At 41.8% G+C, this 25,728-nt stretch overlaps 1 protein-coding gene across 3 annotated transcripts in view; it reads right to left on the bottom strand.

Annotated features, from left to right (window-relative positions):
- Positions 1 to 25,728, bottom strand: part of LOC124144187 (rho GTPase-activating protein 6-like) — a 116,165-nt gene that overhangs the window by 27,844 nt on the left and 62,593 nt on the right. The gene's annotated exons all lie outside the window — the stretch shown is intronic.

Here is a 25,728-nt window from a genome sequence, read left to right as displayed (position 1 = left end):
ACTGTCCCGTAATGGAACGTTTCTGCAATAAATATTATCTTATCTTATCTTATCCCAAGGTGCAGGACAAAAGGCCGTAAAGGCAGCATCATGATGATGATGATGATGATGATGATGATAGTGAACACTATAATGATGGTGAAAAATAGCATGGTGATGCTGAGTGAGTGAGGTTTTACGCCGCTTTTAGCAATATTCTAGCAATACCACGGCGGGGGACACCAGCAATGAGCTTCACACATTTTACCCATGTGGGGAATCGAACCCGGGTCTTCGACGTGACGAGCGAACGCTTTAACCACTAGGCTACCCCGCCGCCCCTGATGATGTTGAACAGTATGATGATGATGATGATGATGATGATGTGCTGATGGTAATGATGATGTCTGCCAAATGTCTCCTTGTTTATCAATAATGTTATCACAAGTCCTCTGATCATCTACCGTATTCTATATACAGTAACAGACCTATTGATTAACGACAATGTTATCAGCGACCATCAAGCTGCTTATACATACGTCCACTCAAAGTCTCATCTCACTCACTCACTCTGTCGTGTACTGTTACAAGTTACTTATCTTATCGTACATGTCAATATTTACACCTGGCACACGCGTTATAGCCACGTGATTGTTTGCAAACGCTACCAGCTAGGTGGCAATACACATCAAATCCCAATTTTGCCTTGTTTTTATGTACACTGCAACCCATAGTGAGTCATGGGTGTCAGATTACTGTAATCATAATTCTTGCTCACAATCGCTGATTGACATGCATTAAACAAGCTTCCTCGGATTTAACTTGGTTTTACGTGGCCATTACCCCGGCCATATTTATCGCTTATGTGAAGATCGACCAGCAAACTCAGTCCGAACGGTCATCTGTAGCTTAGGGCAACACCACAAGATGACCGTTGGGCCATGTGAACTTCTAACCTCACACGACAAGCGGAGTCGTAACTTTAGCGAGGGACATTCTTTGCTGGAGAAACGTGTCCCCTCTGTCCGCCCGGGTCAGTTTCAGGTGACACCGGTTTACGAGCAGGAGCCACAACGTAGCTTTCGCAGTAATCCCCCGAGCTATAACAGTGTATTTGATGTTGGGGGTGGATTTGTGAGTTGGGCCATGTCAGAGGCAATGATATGACCCAAGAGAATATGCTACCAGATGCAAACAACTCAAATCCAGAGTTCGCTTTAGCGCCACTTTAGACTGCATTTCAGATAAATCACGCTGTGTGAGCTTAGTAGGTATTAGTGAGTACTGTTTTACGCCGCTTCTAAGATAAATCACCCATGGCAGGATGTTAAGAATGTCTCTCGCGCGTGGTGAGTGAGTGAGTGAGTATGGTTTTACGCCGCTTTTAGCAATATTCCAGCAATATCACGGCGGGGGACACCAGAAATGGGCTTCACACATTGTGCCCATGTCGGGAATCGAACCCGGGTCTTCGGCGTGACGAGCGAACGCTATAACCACCAGGCTACCCGACCGCCCCCTCCCGCATGGTACCCATGCGAGGAATCGATTCCTAGCTTTTGGCTTGACGGCAAACGCTTTTTGTTTAACCATACGGTGTTTATCTTGGACGGGAGCCAAGGCGACAAAGGTCGTAGTCGTAGAGATTAAACATTTTGTGAGCACGGGTATGGTTCCAACAGACCTAGTATCATAATCAGAGCGAATCTGGGATTCGAACCCGGTAAACGAAGCTCATAAGATTAGAGTAGTGCCTTGTATAAATGTATCATGTTTGCTGCTAAACAACGCCCCGTGTCATATAAAGTTGTCTCATGTGACACAATTAACGTGTCATGTGTACGGTGTCTTAAATCTTGTTTTTTCCACGAAACTGTTTCAGTTACAACTCAACAGCGGTTATGGGTTTCTCTGGGAATATCGACACAACAGATCCCGGGGATGGTCCAGTGTGTCAGGTGATTATCTGATATCAGTTACATTAGATACGTTCGACTGAGAGCGGCGTTAAACAACAAACAAAACAATAAACATTAGATGCGATAAATGGATTTCGAAATGTGTGTATTGTTTGAAATGATATCAAATTTAACAATTAAAACTAGGGCACCTAAGATTGTTTTTGTTTAACGCTGCACTCAATATTTCAACTATATGACGGCGTTCTGTATAAAATCTGCGTTATTTCTTCAATGAATGCAAAGGAAATTAGTGTTTGTTGGCTAACGCCGCATTCAGCAATATTCCAGCTATATAACGGTCGATCTACACAATTGGCATGCGATGACATGCATCCACCAAGGCAACGAACCTGACCACCCGAGGTTAGTCGCCTCTTCGACAGCCATTGGTTGCTGAAGACCGAATCTAGCCCGGAATCTTCACGGGACCAGAGCAATTTAACATAAGGATGCAGATTGGATATTTAGTAATGCGACCCGAGGAGGATATTTCCTCATATAATAAGGGCCGTGCCTCTAATTAAATATCTTTCAGAATTTCAACATATATTGTTAAATATTTCCTTGCATCATGTCGTGTATATATTGCATTTATAAACACTTCGGTCTTAGATATACGCCCTTTGAAACATTTGCAAAACATTCAGAATTATTTTAATGATAAATTCATTGTAACAGATCAACAATGAGCGTGTCACGTTGTTGTGTAAGTGTTAATTACTCCTTGAACCTGCGATATACATTCCCCCGATATGGACACCAGCAACTCGGGATAATGAAGCAATTAGGATACATTACAGACAGTTATCGAATTACTGAACCTTTGTGGCAACATGAATGCGCCGTGTATTAATTAGCGACTGATTAATAGTCGTGTTCCCCGACACCTGTACCAACAATGCAGGAGTTGTACCTTCAGGCCTATATTCAAATGAATTATAATTACTTAAACATGCGGTTGGTTAAAGAATGACATCCATCTCGCCCGGGGAGGACACTAAGGCTTGCATTGACAGACAGCCTAAACTGCTGCAGGTAATGAATTACACCCTGCAAAGCTTTAGGCACCATAAAAAAACAGGTTATCTTAACAAAAACAAAGAAATATGTTTCACCTTTCTTGCATCGAAAAAGGTGACAAAATTCCGAGGTATTCCTCTGATCACCTGTTGGCATTTGTGCCTTTGAAATCTTTAATATATCATTAAAATATCAGTAGAGCCCAAAAAGTTAATTTTAATATTCGCAAGTGCAATGAGCGTTCAGGCGATCGTGCAACAAAATCCCCCATGTTTCAAATTCCCCAACTCTGTCAAGGAAACGTTAACTGTTCCAGTTTTATCAAAAACTGAAATCGTGTCTGGTTACGGAAAACGCATTGAAGTTAGTCAGCACTGGATAACCACCCACCGTAATGGCGTGGTAAGCTGTCATTACAGAGAGCAACAGGCAAGCCCCAATACCCTAATAGTTGTAGCAACGACCCAAGTTAGAATTCCAGCTAACAATATCCTCTACTTTAGTCTTTCATATGCCCTCGGCTAACCTCGGGATTGTTCCCATAAAAATACCATCTGAGTGCGTTCATCAAATTTCGTTCTAGTGTCCTGCAATAAAATTTATACCTAACCCGGTTATGCGTTATTGCCCTTAGAATTGGCCCAGTAACGCTGTTCTAATTCTCCTCCCTTCCCCAAACTCGCTCATGTAGGCATGTGAGTGAGGTAGGTTTACTGTCCATGTGACATATACGTCTACCACGTGTGTGAATCACGGGCACGGGTATAGTGCTGTCCAAGGATCCTATGTGCAGCAGATCCTGTAACGTATATGGGACAAAACTCTGCATAGCTTATTGCGCCATCCTTATCACCGGCATCCCTTTTCTCCGTTTTGATATGTCATTTGCTCCAATCCATCGCTAATTCTTGAAACATATATGGCCATTTGCTGATTTGTTAATTCAACAGAATAAATCAAGACGTGACATCTGATCAGGTCATTCGTGCAGGGTTCTTTTAACCTGTTTCGGTCCAGCAGTACGGAGTAGTGACCTTCTGGCTATACTTACTGACATGCAATTTGTAAATTTTCACGGTAAAATACACCCTATCAAACAAAAGGTCAACGCTCTGTGAACATGGACGAGATAAAATAAAAGGGGGGAGATAAGATGATGATATCAGTGCCTGCAAGGTTGGCCGAGTTTGCCTGCCCTCTGTCAAGCTGATAATGGTCACTTCTTCGGTCTCAATGGAGAAGCATGTCGATTCTTAATGCAGACAAATCTGGTTGTTATGAAAATTTCGGGTTGTTTGGGCAATTTAAGCTCAGGTATTGTACAGCACCTGTGAAGAACGCTTGGAGTATTAACCTATATTGTCATCCATTTTCACCTTTTCCCTCAGCATGACGTGATCTATCACTCTTTAAACGCCAAGCTGAGAATAACTACCGCAACTGTACATGGTTGACAATGGAACAGAGCTTGTTAGGGGCAGTGGGGATATTTAGGGGTGCTAATTGTGTATTTTTGACAGTTATCCCCCTTCATCATTAATTTGTCACAAGACGCTGACCCTCCCTCCCCCAAGTGGTCAGTGGAGGGTCAGATATATCGTCTAACGCCACCTAGGTAATCCCCAAAGTCCCCCCTGTAAACAGCAAAAGGCCGTAAAGAGGCAAATGGACGTTGTTCACACACGTAGAGGTGGTCTTAGCTAATAGTTGGGCAAACAATCTTACAATTTTCCTTTCTAATTCAGTAGAAGTAAACATGTTGTTTACCGTGGTCTAGTACGACCTTTTAAACAGCACAAATAGTCAATGATGAAGTCTACACATCGTAACGGCCTGTGTAATACTGTAAGGGTCGCCCTTACAGGAAGTATTATATTTCACGGGAGCCACATTCGTGGGAAAGACAACCCAATTCCCTTGCTATTACTACAGACAGCGCAGCCGTGCTAAAAGCTCAAACTTGGTTGACGTAATGATTCGCCAATGATACGACCGTGTCACTAACGCGTCGTTGCAAATGCGAATAACCAGTCTAACGCAATGCCTTTCTTGTGGGTTTGAATGAAAGGCTTAGAGTTGATAATTACAGTATTTATTCCGAATGTGAATAAGGGTCCATAATTGCACGCCATAATATAAACCCCCCTTCCGCCCCTTTCAATCACTGAAATCCCTTGTTCAATCTACGCATACAATTTGCTGGTTCGAATCCATTGGTCTTCCTACTGATTAATTTTCCGCCATTGTAAAATGGCGGCGACAAGGTCTTTCATCTGTCTTCCGTTATGCTCAGCTTAGCGCACACTTTACTAGCGTCTTATCAACCTGATGTAAAGTATTATACCTCGATTTTACTCATTGTTGTAATTTCGACGGATTGGCACCTTTCACCAAGGGGAAAGTAGATCAAGCAGTAACATGGTGATGTCAATGGGTACATATGCTGTGCTGGGTTATACTTGAACAGAGGTGCCAGATGTGTTAATGTTAAATGTCAGTCGACCTTGCAGTGATGTTAGAAGTGTCAATAAATCATAGCCCTAGTGAGTGAGTTTGATTTTACGATGTTTTTAGCGCTATTCCAGCAATATCGCGACTGGGGACACGAGAAATGGGCTTCAAACATTGTACCCACATAGGGAATCGAATCCGTGTCTTCGGCGTGAAGAGCGAACGCTTCAACCACGAATACCCACCGCCCCTTTCTACACTATACTCGTACAAATGTTAAAGAATATTTATTTTGTCTCAAATGTTAAAAAATATTTATTTTGTCTCATTTACCGACACGACCATACATTTACCGACACGACCATACAATGTGAAACGCCGTTAGTCTTGAATTCTCGTCGGATGTGTAGAAACTCCTTTTCATATAAAAAGAATCGAACCCGGGTTTTCGGCGTGACGAGCGAACGCTTTATCCGCTAGGCTACCTTTCTATCAAAGATATGCATTTGAACACAATATGAAGCAGGATTATTATTATGTTCGTAGTGACATATTCAGCTACCACCAAAACGATTACGACTTCGTCAATTTCAGTGGCGGTGGGGTAGCGCTCGTAACGCCAAAGACCAAGGTTCAATTCCCCACATGGGTAGAGTGTGTAAAGACCATTTCTGGTGTCCTCCGCCGTGATATTGCAAAAAGCGGCGTAAAACCATTCTCACTTACTCGTCAATAATCTCGAAATGCCCCGCTAATTCCCATCGTGAAAGGCATTGTGAGATTACCACAACGCAACGTTCTTCGCACACGTGGTAGGTGAAGGAAAACTTGACAACACACGCCAATAGACGTAATATCATTAACTGTTGAAGCACTCATACTCCATTCTTACAATGTTGACACTATAAATGCTAACTGTTTGATCCGGCTTCCTTGAGAGGGCTTCCCCAACACTTCTACAAGCTTAGGGTTAACCCCGTTACGTCAGGCCATCATGTCGTGAGCTCATCGCACGCCACACTGAGTGATCGAGCCGATGATAATGGAGTCAGGTAAGGTATAGCAGAACAACGTTATGCAAGGGTTTACTCGCTTGGCCCGCTCTACCAACATAGTTAATGGCTCGGATGTAACTGTTCGTAAAGTGATCATTTGTAATGGGTGTAGACTTAGCTCAGACCATTGTGGAAGAATTCCTGTTTGTATGCAAACAACTCAAAGCACCTCTGCGTATGAAATCAACATTACACTCGAGAATTGGTTTTGTTCCGAACACGTATGGCAATCCATGATTGTCGTAAGAGGTGACTAACGGGATCGGTTGGTCATGCTTGCTGACTTGGTTGATGCATGTCATCGTATCCCAATTGCGTAATTTGATGCCCATTGTGCCAATACCTGGATTGTCTGGTCCAGGCTCGATTATTTACAGACCGCTGACTTGGTTGATGCATGTCATCGTATCCCAATTAAATCGATGCTCGTGATCACTGGCTTTTCTGATCCAGATTTTATTATTTACAGAACCGCTGCAATATTAAGATTGATGCAATGTTTACTTATAATTGTTTCTTATCCGTCAATTCTTAAATGTCAAATGGGACGTAAATCCAAGAAGACTGCAGTCGAGATGTACTAAAGGTTGTTCTTCTTTAGATCTGGTTTCTGGTGTGACTTATACAAATGGTTCCCCAATCCACAAACACTTCACAAAGGACTTAGGAATTTGGCATCATGGTAAATTGCACTTAATGGCGTTGGTCACATGTGTTTCAGCCACGACTTTCTGACCAGGGGCTATTTTGGTAGGTTGATAATCCACGGTTTGAGGGACTAGGGTACAGCAGAAATCAATGCGCCATCTGGCGGGGCGGTCTTGACGTAACGGATCAGAGCAGAGGCTCAACATTATCCTCAAATGCATTTCACCTGGGACAATACAGGTTATGACATTGTTGGATAATCGCGTCAGACACACATGCCATCTATTCATCTGGAAGATCTACCCTTAAGAACATTGCCCGCGTCCCTCTCGCGTGCTGGATTTCGAGGAATTCACGATTTGTAATCCAATGCAACCACATTTCTTAAGGGGACGATGGGGTAGCTTAGTGGGTAAAAAAGAGTTCGCGCAGAAGGCCAGGTTCGATTCCCGACATGGGTACAATGCGTGACGTCCATTTTTCTGGTGTTCCCCGGCGTGACATTGCTGGAATATTGCTAAAAGCGGCGTAAAACCATACTCACTCATCAATCACTGATGTTACCGCTGATGTGGTTGCAAACGGAATATCTCCGTACAAACTTCAGTATATAGATACATTTGTGTTCAAAACGAGTGAGTGAGTTGGATTTAACGCCACTTTTAACAGTATTCCAGTAGTAAAGCCCGAAGTGATGCAGGTCTCAGACGTTTACCCCTTTGGTTAAACCTACGAGCACGGGTATGGTGCTGACAAACCTAGAAACAGAATCGGGGCGAACCGGGATTCGAACCCACAATCACAGGTTTCTGACCAGTACAGCGAAATGCGGCGCCTTAAGACGACTGGGCCACCAGTGTCCCCAATTCTAAAAGAAATGTGTGCAGTGATTTTATCCGGATTGTCAGCTTGCAATTCAGGTCCAAACCTCCCCCTACCAGATCATTGAGACACGTACGTTACGATGATTCAGCGAAACATTAACTTCGAGATTATTAACACTTTGTCGTTCTGTCTGAAGGTGGAGACGGTCAGACCAGACATGTTATCAAACTCACGTCTCAATAACCGGGTAGAGATAAAACGATTACAATCAGAGCACACGCTAGGATCTGATTATTGAATCGGAGTGCGTTATGTTATATAGATCGTTATCTTCCATTGTGTTCCCCATCTCCGGTATCCCAAACCCAGCTCGTACAGGCAATTTCTTCTACTTGGTCATTATAGTGTTACGTGGGGGTAATCATCCGGGCATCTCAGCCACAGACCGATATCTGCCAATCAGAAGTCTTAAACATCCTTAGGGGTCGTTACAAAAGTATTACTGTGTCATTCTAGCGTGGAATAACTTAATTATCTAAGAGTTCGTCATGATGGCTTCGGCTTGAAGATACAGTCGTAATGGAAACAATCAAAGACGTCGAATGCCTAAGGGGCGACTCTGGAACAAGACTTGGGCGGACATTTTGTCACGTGCTCTTCGGAATCATTGTAACAGTACTATAAAATACACCGCGGTGGATTTTAAGGATTCCATAATGATGTTATATGATAAACATAAACCCTCTTAATATTCTATATCATTTATTCTTTTATTTTAGGAGATTGATTTGAGACCGCCCCCTTTGACATTGAGTGAGTGAGTGAGTGAGTATGGTTTTACGCCGTTTTTAGCATTATTCCTGCAATATCACGGCGGGGGACACCACAAATGGGCTTCACACATTGTACCCATGCCTTTGACATTGACCATCTGGTGGTGCTATAATAGACGATTTCCAGTAGGAACATTATTTTCTCAAACAGACACTGAAACAAAAGTATCCGAAATCCCCAAGTAAGTCTACAGTACTTTTGGCAAGTCTAGATTTATTTAGCTTCAGGAATAGATTTTCTGGACTCCTATCTATTAAATATCAAAAGAATATAACCCAAAGAAATCTGTAAATATTTTCAGTTCACGGATAAATGAAAAAGAAAATTGAAACGTTTTTTTCTCAAAAGCAAGCAAGACTTATGAGATCGTCCCCAGCAGTGATGACAGCGAGTATGACGACGACCCCTCTCCTCGACACTATCAGTTATGTAGGAGAGGCTTATGGTAGTCACCATTGTTTCCTTTGCCATAAAGCCCGGGACTGCTCCTCGTTTTGCCTCCCACATCCACACACAACAACCCGCGCTAAGTACCACCAGCAGGTTGATAGGCCAGATCAGAAACTTCAAAGACACCGGTTCCACAGGTAGCTAATTAACGAGTTCTCAGCGTCATCTCGACCATCACTGGGTCAGGTCCGGATCAGTAAAATCCGGACAGCCCGAATTATGATGTCTTTATTGTCCTGTAGATCAGCACGGAGGTGCGCTGCCCCGAATAACAGTGGTCCATTACTTCCTGGCCATGGAGGTCAAGACCAATCAGTTCAGTGGTAATGGCGTCTTATTGTCGTCTGCGAGAATAAACTCATGAAAGGTTGTTACGTCTGATGGTTTTCTTTGAGGTTGAAGTACTGTTGAGTCGCTGTGGCTGCGACCGTTTCACTCACTCAGTAACAAAACAAATCTACTCCTCACGACCAAACACTAAGTAAAATCACCCGTATTCAAGAAACATCGATCAGTTCTAAGCATCTATCCATTGGCATAACACCCATGAGAGTCCAGGATTGAACAGTTCCAAAGCAACTTGTGGTGGTCGTAAGAGGCGTCCAAATGAATCGGGTGCTCAAGCCCGGTGACTTTGTTGATGGCATCATCGTACCCTCACGGCGTGGTTCGTTGTTCACAATATCAGTCACTGGATTGTCTAGTTGATTTTTACAGCCCGCCGTCATACAGCTGGAATATTGCTGGTAGCGACGTTAAGCACATGATCCTTGAGTTCAAGGGTTATTGGCTTAGAGTTGTTTGATTTTTAAGAGATAGAGGGATGAGTACCCAAAAGCACTGACCTTTCTGTTTTGAGTTACATAGAGTTCGGGTTATCGATACGCAAATACACTGACCTTTCCATGTTGAGTTACAGAAAGGTCGGGTTATCGATACACAAATACACTGACCTTTCCATGTTGAGTTATATAGAGTTCGGATTTTCGATACACAAATACACTGACCTTTCTATGTTGGGTTACATAGAGTTCGGGTTATCGATACACAAATACACTGACCTTTCTATGTTGAGTTACATCGAGTTCGGGTTATCGATACACAAATACACTGACCTTTCCATGTTGAGTTACATAGAGTTCGGGTTATCGATACACAAATACACTGACCTTTCTATGTTGAGTTACATAGAGATCGGGTTATCGATACACAAATACACTGAGCTTTCTATGTTGAGTTACATAGAGTTCGGGTTATCGATACACAAATACACTGACCTTTCTATGTTGAGTTACAGAACGATCGGGTTATCGATACACAAATACACTGACCTTTCCATGTTGAGTTACATAGAGTTCGGATTATCGATACACAAATACACTGACCTTTCTATGTTGAGTTACATAGAGTTCGAGTTATCGATACACAAATACACTGACCTTTCTATGTTGAGTTACATAGAGTTCGGGTTATCGATACACAAATACACTGACCTTTCTATGTTGAGTTACATAGAGTTCGGGTTATCGATACACAAATACACTGACCTTTCTATGTTGAGTTACATAGAGTTCGGGTTATTGTTACCATAATACCTTTTCGAATTTGAGTAACATAATACCTGGATTATCGATATCATAAAATCTTCATTGAAAGCTAAACCCTTTTATTTTCAAATACAGTACAGCAGTCCAAATCCTTATCAACTCTACACAGGTTAATGTCCATTTATCTTAATGATGATTATCAGTGAACCGACAGAAGGATCTCCAAAATGGCCGTCTGCTCCAACGTGGGGACACTGGAGATGTCGTCTGCCGGACAAGATCGTCTCGTGATGACCCTTGCGACCTCGAAGACCTTTCAGATGACCAGGACACACAGAGATCACCCACGCGATCAACGTAGACCTAGAATGACCATTAACCTTAATGTCCGAACCCACTGACCGGGGAGTGACCATTTGACAGCTACATTCCATGTCCAAGTACAATTCACAAGTTTGCAATTGCAACCGGATTACACGGACTGAGTTTATCTGATAACCCCCTATTGATAAAGGTGTGGGGAACATCCTATCTCACACTTAGATATGGTAGGAATTTTAAACTGCATTGTTAAACGTCACTCTTGACCCTAACCCTTCCCGATATGTATTGAATAATCAGGCCAATCCTACGATTTCGAAACTGGGACTCCGACCTCTAAATTACACCATGGTGAACTTGCGTTTACCTACACCTTAGTGAACTTCTGCTTACCGCGATGAGAAGTTCAGAGCAATTAGTACAACATGTTTAACACAAAGCAACAACAAACACGAGTTGCTGACAATGGTGTTTGTACGTTATTGGCTTTCTGGTTACCTAAGGACAGTACCTGGTCTGTTACATACATAATTACAGTACACTACGGTTATAACGAACTCAAAGGGACTACTATTTTTAGTTCGTTATAACCGTAGTTCGTTATAAGCATATATACAGCATAACTGCAGCAAATAGTCGGGACTAAAAAGTTAGTTCGTTATATCCGTCAGTTCGTTATAAGCGTGTTCGTTATAACCGTAGTTTACTGTAACTCAGCACTGATAACTTGCAATTGCAATAGGTACATATATGTACATATTTACACATAAACATTATACAGGCTTGTACATGTGATTTTCGTTACAAAAAAAAGGATTCCATGGGTGTTCCATAAATTTGCTGTCAATCTTCAGTTTTAATGTATTCATAACGTTGGATAACATGTTTCGGGATTGTCTTCGGATCTCGTACATTAGCCGTCACTCAAATGCATCAGCAATTTGCAACATTCAATAGCGTTTGAAACACAAAACACATGATTTGCTCATATATCCAAACGTAGCAGCCACTATCCTAACTAAAGCTAAAAAACAGGCTAGTTACACATTCATGGTATACTCCCAAGGGAGCTGAGAATGAAAATCGGGTCCACAATGATCCACTGACCCGGGTATGATAATGTATAACTATTTATGGAGTTATTCGCTTTACGAGCGGATTGTTTTTATTATTATTATTTTTATTATTTTTATTTAATAACTATCACTATTTACAGATTAAAATAAAAAAAATGCATCAAAGAGGGTTTAGGTGCTCCAGACAAAGGCTCATCGTCAGCTCTATCTTCGACATTTATGTTTTAACAAGACCAAAAAGTGGTTCCCTCATGACAACTACCTGAACAACAAACACGTACACTATGCCGCAGGTCGACACCTCGTCATGGACAAAATGTTGTTATTACCACTCCTACACGTGTCCTCAAGGACGCTACCTGTACACAATACGCGTTCACGTTGACACCTCAGTTGTCAAGTGAGGTTCATCAATCTCTCAATACCTGACGATAAACAATGTTGCAATTCATCAAACAATCATCCTGTCCGCGCTCCTTGACAAGCATGTCATGACCACGACAACAGTGACAGTATTATACCTCGCAACGTCGTAAACAACAGCTACTTCATTTCCCCCTCTCTTTGTCATATTTCACGGCAACCTTGCGACAGTGTCCGTTCTTTACTACACGACGGTGCATACACTGTATAACACTGACTCGTTTCAGATGTGACGTACAGGGCCCACTTCACATAGAATTAACCCTCTCTTTGTCATATTTCACGGCAACCTTACGACAGTGTCCGTTCTTTACTACACGACGGTGCAAATACTGTATTATATACTGACTCGTTTCAGATGTGACGTACAGGGCCCACTTCACATAGACTTAACCCTTTCTTTGTCACATTTCACGGCAACATTACGACAGTGTCCGTCCTCTACTACACGACGGTGCAAATACTGTATTATATACTGACTCGTTTCAGATGTGACGTACAGGGCCCACTTCACAAAGACTTATTCCTTTCTTTGTCACATTTCACGGCGACCTTACAACAGTGGTGGTTCGTTACTGCATTAGGATGCACACACTGTATTACACTGACTAGTCTCAGGTGTAACGTACAAGGTCTACTTTCACAAAGCGATCTTAGCTCTGCGACTGTCGTAAGTCCAAATACGGGATCATCTTAGCACTTAACGGTTTGTGTAACGGGTCCCTAGTCTAAAATTGCAGAATCCATATTTTCTCTGTTACACTGTATTGTCGCATTAATGGCATTTCCCATGGATTTAACAAGATTTAAACAGTTTAAGCCTTAACTAAGTCGACATTGCATTGCTGTAAGTCTATTGTAGATGCCTTCGACTGGCTGAAGCTAAAATAGGATAATCTTAGCGCTAAGAACGAATGTGTAGAGGGGCCCTTGTCATATGATGCAGAATCCATATTGTTGTCTGTTTAAAGGTAAATATTTCGCTTTAAGGACATTACCGCATGTGGTTAACAAGACTTAACAGTGAACAGGCTAATCTCAAACGTGTTCAGTACATTGCTATAACCCAGGTCAAGGTAAACATAATATGTTTGAAATAAGACGCAAACTCTACCTTTAGTACTTGATTTAATGACTTTATTCTATATTATAGGTTTTAACCACACCATAAAGACCCCTTAACCAAGAATCTGTACAAACCGGTATACAACCAGCCACGTTTTTGTTTTTGTCTGTTGTTTAACGCCGCACTCAGTAATATTCCAGCTATATGACGGTGGTCTGTAAATAATCGAGTCTGGACCATACAATGCAGTGATTAATATCATGAGCATCGATCCACGCAGTTGGGATCGATGACATACATCAACCAAGTCAGCGAGCCTGACCACCCGATCCCGTTAGTCGCCTCTTACGACAAGCATAGCCGCCTTTTACGGCAAGCACGGATTGCTGAAGATCTATTCCGCCCCGTATCTTTACGGGACAAGAAAACCGATCATTTCAAACCAATATTCTCTTAAACACGTCATATCGGCACTCCTAAGAAAAACTCTCTTTTTTTTCTAATGATATAATTTTTCCTTTCTCATGACAGAGTAACACATCATACAGTGTCTTTCAAGGAAAATACTTTTCAACCCCTCGAAACATTAGTAAGTACTATCAAATATCGCAAAATCAGTAAGCGCTGACAACTTCAAAGCCACTATAATAGCTATGACTGGACTGAGCAATTGTCTGTCCTTTTTGTCAAAATTCAAAGTCATTTTGAAGCTAACTGTGACAATATGAGTCACAAAAAAGCCATTTAGATAATGTTCACACCTCTCAACCCGGGTAACGTTGCACGAGTCTGTTGAAGAAAGCCGCGTCTTATTTGTGCAGGCGAGTGTGACAGCTCGCAACTTACCCTGCTCATAGGTCAAAGTGCGAAGAAATACGCAAGTGTTAGGCCTGTGTTAGACTTTTTATAGCCAGAGATCTAGTCAAAGTGTCACTTCAAGCTTTATTTAGAAAGATGGCTTAAGACATTACGCAGTCATATAACAGTACTTTTGAAAAGGGAACATGTTCTCGATAAACAAGTGAGTTCATTGTTCAAGAATTAGAGTGTCATCGTTGACACCTTTCCATTGAACAGATTTGTTCTTTGCGTCGTCTTTTAGGGAACCTTTGATAGCTTGAACACATGTCATGTAATAATAGTCAACATTTTTTGAATTGGTCTAGACTTGGTTCAACCTCGATTATCCAGCGTATAACGCCTCCATTACATTGTGATGAAGGTGTAATAGAATCAAGATACTGGATAATCGAGGGGGAGATTCCATGCATCATGCATAAAGTGGGATGTGAAGAACGCTGGATGTTTGACATTGGGTGTGATATTGTTTTGGTCTCCAAAATTCCCGAACAAAGGATATCCGTAATGGAATGAAAATCGAAATGTCATTACCCCGAAGCTGACATCCAACTTTCATCAAATCAACAATTGTCAGAAATGACCGTCGTGAAAAATGTTATCAAGGCGTTGATTAAATGCCTCTGACAGATTGACTTCCTTAGAGAGCTAGTCGGAACAGGAAAGCCTTTTAAAGTAGCTATGATTGGACTATTTCATTAAATAAGAAGTTATCGATCTAGCATCAGTTGTGGGTGCCTTCAAAATCACAACTGGATATAGAGGAAAACGTCAGGCGTGCCTGTATAAAGTCGTCTGCTCGTCCTCCATTGTCGTCTGGCCAGTGACTCATTGCATTATTCCACTTTGTCTCTCGGAGTCAGGGTGGCCGGGTCAATTAGGAGATGATTACTACAAATTCCAATTACAGCTAATCGAAAGTTCAACCAGCGTTCACCACAGACTTCATCTGCTCTCACCAGGGTAAACTGAATAGGTCAGTGACGAAACATTCTCTTCGGGCGACTTTCTTAATGACAGACCAGAGGTTCATTCATGTAACGTGTAATAAATTACATGAGTTGATGCTCGATGGTACTCTGATCCCATATAAAGAAACAATTAAACACATCGTTTACAACTTATCAACGTCATACTCTGTAATTGCAAAAAATCAAATGATGGCGTCATCGGATGTTTAGGCCATGCGATACTCTTGGTCGGTCTTCGTTACAAATTCGGTTGCGACTCGTTAATCCCTCCCACTGGCGGATCCAGAGAGGGGAGGTTTAGGGGTGCGCATCCCGTCCCCCCTTTTTCAGACACCTTACATTTTAACTGCGCCCTCGGTCAATCAAAATGTGCACCCAACCCCATTCCCCCTTTTCAACATCCTGAGTCCGCCTCTGCCACCAGACGCTCAGAATCTTGACGTAGAATCCATTATGAAATCCTTCGTATAGTGTAGGCCTATACTGATTCAGAAATGCTTTGTTTGACCTGTCTCGCTCTTATTTCTGAAGATGCAATTACATACATAAATACACAATACTTGTCACGTTGCCTGTTAGACTAACATATAGTGTATGAAATCTGTTATTACGCAATGCATTTCTCTCCTCTAAAAGTGTTTTCACCGGGACAGAAATGTCTATACCTGTTTTAAAATAATATTGGTTTTGGTTTAATATACACACATTCCACAGTCACTACGTGGGACTAGTTGTCTGTGGATATGTGGTTTTCAGTTGAAGGAAACATCAACATATCATATCATAGTCCCTGAACCATATTATTTCCCCTTCCGTCCTACATTTACTCTACTTGCTAAGCTCTACGTGAAGCAAGTCTAGATTTTCCACATGTTCTGAATCTCGTATCTCCTTGGGGCTCACATTGAATTTAAAATTATATTTTTTCAGAGACTAAGCGTTAGTCTACATATCAGTGGTATTTCTACGTTTAACCTTGGACTACATTTACGTCTTGTCAATCACTGACATCGGTGTTGATTTCACTAACGCGGTCAATATGCCTTCAAGGGTATCAATTATCCTACTGAATGCTACAAGCAACACCCATGTTATCAATAATGATTAAATCAATGTTACATCTCTTGTTTCCATTAACGAATACCCAAAGAAAACTGTATTTATAGAAACTCCCGCTTCCATAACAACGATTCTCTCCAAACACACCGCAGTTAGACGCTTCCGGGTCCGGCGTTTATAATTACCTCAACTATTTTGAAAAAATGTCTGAACAAATACGGAGAGCAGAGACAGTTTCTAAATGGGTATGTGTAATGGCCGCCTCATCTGTTTGCAATGGACCTGCCTGTGCGCGTCCAGCGTGTTTAGAGCCTCGGTGTGAAGTCAGTCTCGTGCCGGGGATGACACGACGTGCCTAAACCTTCATCTTCAAAGTGAGAAGGTGTGAATTACGCGAATCAGACGGTCCGACAGCGTTCGTTTCCTTTACCGCCACGACAAGCCTCAACTTTGCCGTGCAATTTCACACTAACAATAAGCAAAATAGGACCCTTGTTTACTTTATCCACAATTCTCAAGGGTGACAGAAAAGGTGAGTTCTGGGCAAATAAAAAGGACATGGCGCCAGAGCCTCGATGTGACTTATCTTCTCGAGGAGAAATCTCGTCTCGTTAAGCACGTGCCACGAGACTATTTTTTTTCGAAGACTAAACGGTTGGATTTCCACTATCAATGTTTCCTGGTCAGTTCGGGATATAAGGCATGCGTACTGGTCATGGTAATATCGAGAATGTATTGAGCCGTGTTCGGGACTAGCCTGAAGGCGTAGGTCTACTGTTCGATATGACGTTTGCGTGGTTTTTGGTTTGGGTGGACAATGGTATCTAATGTCGATCATGGGAACACTGAGAATGGATTGTCCACTATTTGAGGTTACTACAGCAGCAGGAACGGCAATGTGACAACAGCTTCCGTGAACTTCGTTGTTCAGAAATTGATCAGCCAAAATGCTTACGTCGGCAAAACAGGAGCGCTTAATTGTTTTCTGTTTGTGTGTTTGTTAAAGACAATCGGAGACAATCGGCCGTCGCTGGTCACACAATGCACAGGCTAAAATGATCTTTGTTGGTATATTTTCATCCCAATACGTACTGAAACAATGAAAGTATATTCTCTGAATACATACATTATTATTGATAGATAACGATCAAAAGTGACCTTAAACGTGTGTAGTTGTCTTCGGAAAAAGCATTGTCCATTTATACCGAACATTTATGTCCTTCTAAAGACTCTCGCCAAGATGAATGTCGTACTTTGCCTATATAGACAAAATCCCTTTGGGATAATATATCTCAGACACCTGAAATGTGAACTTAAATTGAACACTTCATTGTCAAATATCTAAAACTCACAAAATAACTACGTTCTCTTGCTCACTGTCTCAGAATGTCTCACAGTCCCTGATCCATATTACTTTCACTTCCGCCCAGCCCTTACTGTAATGTTATAGTCGTAACTAAACCAAGTCTAGGTTATCCACAGGTTCATTCCCATCTCACAGGGGCTCCTTTTCAATTTAAGTGTAGTCGCTTGTTTCTATCAAAATCATATATTTTAGAGACAAAGCGTCAGTCGAATTGTTGTGAATGGCACTGAATGCCTAATGTAGTCTGACACCCGAACACAAACGTAAACTGGTACAGTTTATTCTCAAAACAAATTCCACCAACGTTGGCACATGTGCACAAAAGTATGTACATCACACAAGTGTGAACCACGCGCCTCGTGCAAACAGGCAATTGTAATATCGGCCACGAGGCCCACATAACGGAAATAAACATCTGTTCTGTTGAACACATTTGCCTGAACATAATGTACCCCCTTTGGCTGTGAACGATTAACGCTAACTTAAGAATGTCATGGAAACAGACCAAGGCCAAGTTCCACAACATGATTCCAGATCAACAACCATCGAAAGTATATGTTAAGGTATTGCTTTGGTCGACGTAACGTTAAAATCGGTCATTGAACGAGGCCTCGATCCTCATGAAATCTATGTATATCAAACCCTGTTATTAAAACCTTACATTCTTGAGGGAGAATTGTGGTTTGTATTGAGGTACAATATTTTTCAGATTAATGCCAGTAAGCAAACTCTGCACACAATGACGAGGAACATTTGTTCAAAGTCTTACCCAAAGACTTTTTTGACACAATTTATTAAGCATCTCATCACACCTACACGTTATTTCCATAAGACATAAGATATTAGCAGCTGATAGACGATCTCGCAAATATCTTTATTACACTTTGACCTTACGCTGAGTTCACAATTGCCTTCTAACTGCTGTAGGAAACAATACAGCCCCGGATAGATAAAACTGCCGCCATTGTTGACATTTCTCTTTGTCCCGGGGTTAATAAGCTTACTCGCGAGTCCACTCGCGTTTTACCCTACAACCGGAAGTATCAGATAGAAGTGCGCGTGCACAATCCGTTTTAGTTCGTTTTAGGACCCTTGACCCTATTTACAATTTGTATTTTCAGTCTGCTTCGTCACGGCACTGTTGCCCGCGTTAGCAGATTTACATCTTAAATATGGAGTCAATACTGGGATTTATGTTAATTCCTCATTCTAAGCAGATTATGGTAAACTACAAAAGTTAACAAATTGCCCAGACTGGACAAGGATTAAAGTGCTGACTACAAATTGAGGGATTGTCGGATTACTTGCAAATTTAACCGTTGTACTTGATCTAAATTATAAGCACATTGCCATATAAGAATCTAGACGTGTTTCTGCATGTTAAATCAGAGCCCACGCCAGACGTATCAGAATCAGTTTTAAGCTGTAACTAAGGTGTGGTCGTCTGCTTTTGAGAAGCAGTCATTTCACTGTATCCAAGTCCGTGTTATCTGGCCAGGAACACTCTATCATCCAAGTATCATCACTGCGGTAAAGACGACATGACGGACACGTGTACTGTTCATGTGTATAAGATAGGGGCCAGGGAGACCGTTACGAAGCGACCTACGTGTGGCGTATCTTCAGATTAAAGTAGCTCAATCACTGAAGAAATACTGAGGAAACAGATACACCTAGCTCTGTCTGCACATATGTATTTGGCGGTTGCGCATCCCAAACCGACAACAGTCGTGATGTAATATACGTTGCAATAACACACTAGGCTCTGTCTAAACATGTTGTATCTTGCGGTAGCGCATTCCAATAGCGACGTCAGTTAAAAGCAGACGTGATGTAATCCTATCCTTCACCAGTGCAGTCCAATAATAAACTAACTTGACTCTCTCTACATATACACATATTGACGTATCTTACGGACGAGACGCGACACAGAAGACAGTGACGAACCGTCAGCAACATGGCGAACATGTGCTTCTATGGTTGAGTCGTCTGCTTGACACAGGAGCTCACCTGGCCTAGACCGGGACGTATCAAACACATTATCAGCTGAAGAGGAACTTCGCAGAAATAAACAACATATAAACGTTGTTCTGTTTGCCAACCAACATAAGGTATTTCTGGGTAGATGTTAGCGTGTTTATATGTAACCGGCGACCCTGCACCCAGGGGAAGATAACACGTGTTATCTCCATCATTATATGTCCATCATCTAGCTCGTCTCTTGCAGACCCCAGAACGTCTATTAAAGCAATCACACCCATTCCATCCTGCATAGCTCTATCAGAATGTACTCAACACCTTCGCAGCTCTGTAAGCATGTACACAACCCCTTCTCAGTTCTGTAAGCCTGTACGTATCCCCTTCTCAGCTTTATTAGTCTATATTCAACCCCTTCTCAGCTCCAAAACTCAGGAGACTTGAGGGTTCCTTAATACTCCAGTATTCCGCTATTATAGAATTAGTTTTTTAAATCACAGCAGCTTCATTTCAGGGACAACATGCTAATCCATCATCTAATTTTAGCTGTAAAGCCATCGTGTGACTTTCTAATTTAAATCTAGTCCTATTTGTTTAAAACAAAACAAAAACAACAACAATGATGGATACCCCAATAATAAAATTCCCTTGGAATAGAAAATCTTCTTGAACTACTGAAGTTTTCAAAGATTTTTCAATTATCTTAAAGGATATTTTATTTATTGCCTAACTAACCTCAGACTAGTGGAGTAGGGTTGGTGTTAGGAACATCCTCGTCAACCATGTGCATGCACTGTTTAGCTCCAGTCATCCGACCAGTCGTACCTCTTACGTGGCAAGCCCGTGAAGATTCCGGGGTAGAAAAGGTCTTCAGCAACCCATGCTTGCCGTAAAAGGCGACTATGCTTGTCGTAAAAGGCGACTAACGGGATCGGGTGGTCAGGCTCGCTGACTTGGTTGATGCATGTCATCGATCTCAATTGCGTGGATCGATGCTCATGATATTAATTACTGGATTGTCTGGTCCAGACTCGATTATTTACAGACCGCCGTCATATGGCTGGGATATTGCTGAGTGCAGCGTTAAACAACAAGCCAACCAATCTTACGTGGCAATGATGACCTTTTATATCAAATGGTGACTGTTTGTATACTGACAGTCGTCATCCTGTAACAGGTTCAAGGAGAGTCCTTGACTACCTCCACCATGATCTACCTGTCCAACGAAGATCAAAGACACCGCCAACAGCAAACCGACACAGTAAAACCTGTTACATGAACCGATTAACCAATTTCTCGCCAACGACATGACATCGGTTGTCTTTCAACTGATCCACGTATCCTATAGATCATCGTAGATGTACCCCCCGCGGACATGCCCCACCCCCGGGCACGACTCACCCGAACGCTCCATATCGACGATGCCCTAATTAGGGGAGGGACGGTATTGTGTTTTAGTTTAATAATTTCCCCAGCATCTGGTGCGGGTGGCGAAATCAAGTGGGAGGGGTACAACAACTTGTCACGTGACAGGACAGCGTTAGATTGAACAATCAAGCACCTGTGACAGTAAACTTCAAAGAGAGAATTCTTTGTTAACATTGCCCAATTGTAATCGACCCCCACTGAAATCAAGCGTGAAATTAAAAACAGATGGTTAAATTTCAATTGTTAATCAGACGTCATCCAAGATTCATTATTTCTATCCAAATATTATTTTTTCAATAAGCGCGTAACAATTTTGTATTTACCTTAAAAATATAACGTTTGAAACAGACAGCCATGTTGATTATTTGAAAAATAATAAAATGATTGTACGTCCTGTTTAAGATTTTTGTCTATATCTGCAGGTAGAAAGATACTATCTAAAAAGAAATAGAATACTCCGAAAAGAAATAAAAAAATAAAAAAAGAAAGAAAGATACACGGACTTGATATTACCACGTTTACTGGTCACCAAGTGCAATATTTTCACCAAATTCCTTCTCTTCAACGTGTTCAATTGCTCAGAAGACCAAGTATGAAAGTGTCCCGGTATATTATTTAGCGAGGGCGAGTTCCTTCGAGTGTCTATTGTTCATGCCTGTCTGCCTGAGCCCCTTTCACGGCTGGAGGGACATAAATGTCCCCTTGACCATCTTTAAATCAAGCGAATATCATAACCACAGCAGACTGGACAATGTCCACTGAGCGTCCAAACAAAGCGGACAGTGGGGAGAATGGGTGTACGTTCGATGACAGATTAGTGTCAAGTCCGTTTCAGTGTGGAACGCCATGTCGGGTATCTACGATTCTGTTGATCTACGGGTGCTCGACTGATAATGCTTTATTTACATCAATTGACCACTCCGCTGACCAACACTAGCCAAACAGACCACAGAGAACCACTTTGGAAGATCAGGGAAGCCCTTCTTGAACGCCATTCGTGATGGCCATACTGTGAACGATGTGAAGGAACAATAGACTCACTGAATCTATGTACACATGTAGGCACAGGTACAAATACAATATCAACAATGATCACGATAAATCTATTGATTTTGAGAATCTTACAATATAGCTTCCGTGCTTCCGTTGCTATTCATTTGACAATGTGCATGGTGATCCTTTTCTGTTGAAGACTATGTCGGTCAAATCATTTCAAACAGTTCATTAAAAGCTCCCCAAAACATTATAATACACTACAACTTTCAACAAACTAAGTTCAAAGCTACCCTTGGGGTAGTAAACTTTCTCTGACCCCATTGTTTTGATGTTTTTTCTTCAAAGAGAACTTGCCAAATTAGTTTAAGTGACGTTAAACCTATAACTGCAACATGGAAATTAATTGTCCGTGTTTTAAATGCTTCCTTGTTTTCCCTCCCAGTTTAGCATGTCGGGTTTGTACCTGAGATCACGTTCCTGGCCAAAAACTGAGGGACACGGTTGTTTTACCTGCTAATGACCTTTTGTCGGCGAACTTCAAAGGCGCAGGTAAATATACCATGGTCCAGCTAAATTTGTCCCTCTCTCACGCTATAACCAACCAGATAATTGAACAAATGTTTTTTTGGAACAAATGGTCTAAAAACATTCAAATACACTGCAAAAATAGTGCATTTATGTAATATCACATACATAACAGATATATTAGATTGGCTTTTTTAACTGTGAACATCAGAACACAGACAGAGGCAGAGTGGTCTATTGTACCTAATAACATATGCAAATATAGCATATATAATATCGTGCAAGTTACCCTCATAAAGGAGGGTTTGAGTCTGTCACGTCTCCGGGCGTGACAATGTGACCGCCGCTGATATCTACACATTCCTGCACAGACAAAGATAAAATAATTGAACATGAAGCGAGAATGGCACGTTCTGTGCCCAGATCCTCCCCCAGAACAGCAAGGCTGTGATAGGTCTGGTTCCGTACTTCATCAAATTCTAACTAGATAACCCCTCAGTGTTTGACTTATAAACCCGACCTCGATCGCACAGAATGAGTCAGTGACTCGTGGAACATAATACTACAAAATATCCATTATCGGACCATTGTGGACATGCAAATACCCTGAAATAATCAAGCACTGCGGATTCAATTTGGTGGATATCACATATCATACGAACAAACATCAATACGCATCCCCTACCGACGTCGTCAGGTGCACAATGGCTGGAACCACGCCCTACGATATCGCTCCCTTGCTGTCGGAGATATATAGTCCGCTGGCCATTTGTCAGCTGACCCTTGGTCATTAATAACGGTCCTATTTAAATGAGAACAACTCATTTTAGATCCTGATACCATTGTCAACAATAAACCAACCCCTCCCTTGCTCCTTCATTGTCCTCTACCTACAAATCGTCCCTGGGGTCGACCCCTCCCAAAGTTCCATCCACTGTTTAATCCGCTTTAGATATTTTCTCGGGGAAATTATAGTCTCTTTGCTTCTAAAACTTAACGCCTGGTTCCCTTTCAATAATCTGCATTCCGGGGAGAATGTCTCATTGTCGTCTGCTCGTGTTTTTGGTTGCTAGTTGGTCATCCTCCACCTCGAGTCAGGTCCCGAACAATGGTTTCGCTCCTGGCCCAGTGTTTTGTAGCCAGACAGACAATGGGGGGAAAGGGGTCGGCGTCCTGCGCGGCTCCCTAGGGTGCCGACGTCAGCGTTTGTACATCGACCCAACTACAAAGATGCAGACGAGATGGGGGACAGGATAATCTCCTTTATCAAGTCTTCCTCCGTTCCCCTTCTTGCTTCATTAGGTAGGAAGGATAGAACTGAATTCCAGCCCCGCTGATTACTAATGCTAATTTAATAGAGGTAAGGAGCTTCCCTTATAGTGTTCATTTTGTTACGTCAATTTATTTCAAGCATGCTGATGTGAGAATCTTGCACCATCACAATTATGAAACTGACTGACGTGCTGCGTCACACATTATTTGAAGGGCCAGTGCTGACGGATGACTTAGGACATTCGCCCAAGGGTATTTTTCTGACAGTCTCAAGTGACCCAACGTCCGGTCAAGACTTGACGCACTTGACCAAACAGGTTGAATATTCCCCTGGCACATTCCTCTGCAAAAGTCCAAGCTGTCTTTCTAGCATTTGCATGCCAAGAAAGCAGACGACAAGAAAAGCAGACGACATATTTATGGTCGTCCGCTGTCATACATGGAGGGCGGATAGCGATGGAATCTGACCCCGCTGACATCAGAATTCCATCCAATCAAGGGTTACCAAGGAGTCCATGGAAAACGCTACCTGACACCCTCAAAACTGATCCCCGCTGCTACCGTGTCACGGCCGCCATGACACGTCTGCGACGCGTAACAACACCTGTTTTATACAGTCATGGGGATCTGTTTCCCAGAATGACCAAGTGTCTCTTCATTTAGAGTTAGTCATACATAAACAGTGCGCATCAGAGGAGATTATTTCAGATAATTCAGCTCCTAGATCGGAAGATCATTTACCTCAACCCCCGAGATATTCCGCTGATAACCTTGTCTTACCTGGAAGATATGGTCCTAGATAGTGCCTGCCATATTCAAACCTAATGCGCCCGATTACCCACAAAGAAGGTACTTCAGGGCCTAGTTAAGAATCAAGAATCAAGAATTTTTATTGTACGGAACACCCTCGTAGGGCAGGGTACAAACTAACTACATATGGAATAAATATAACTATCAACATGAGAGGTATATATACATAATGTACATTATATATATAAATATTACATATTATTTCATTCATAGTGTATAAACATTTATATATATATATATATATATATCATGAGGTGGCTGGCAGCGTGTACTTTAATGATGCTGATACTGTACAGATAAGACATAATAATAGTCATAAGGTCATATCTTGATGTTGTCTATAAGAGAGGTTCTTTTAATAAACATGTCGGAGATAGTTTGTGAAACATATTTTGCACTTTCAGGACAGGGGTTCAGGATATTTGCTAGGATTTTATTATCATTTTTGCAGGTTTGGAGGTCTAGTGTTCGAAGAAGTATCTGCCTTTCGTTCTGATAATTTGGACAGTACAAAAGGAAGTGTTTCTCATCTTCTATCTTATTTAGGTTACATAATTTACATATTCTCTGGTCGACAGGCGTGTTAGTGTATCGGCCTCTTTCAATCTCCAGATTATGGCAACTGAGTCTTAATTTGGTTAAAGCTAATCTATGATCTTTACATTTTACAGCTGAGACATACTTCTTAAGTTCAAATTTATCTTTAATAAGTCCTAGATGCCTAAGTTTGTGGGAGTTATCAGTGTTTACTTGGTCACTTTCAATGAGAAATATATTTCTAAATTTTGTTTGAAGAGCTTCATAGAATTT

This window comes from Haliotis rufescens, unplaced genomic scaffold (assembly GCF_023055435.1).
Source record: "Haliotis rufescens isolate VD_foot unplaced genomic scaffold, xgHalRufe1.0.p SCAF_7, whole genome shotgun sequence".
In the NCBI taxonomy this organism is placed as follows: Eukaryota; Metazoa; Mollusca; class Gastropoda; order Lepetellida; family Haliotidae; genus Haliotis; species Haliotis rufescens.
This window is presented reverse-complemented; position numbering and strand designations above follow the sequence as displayed.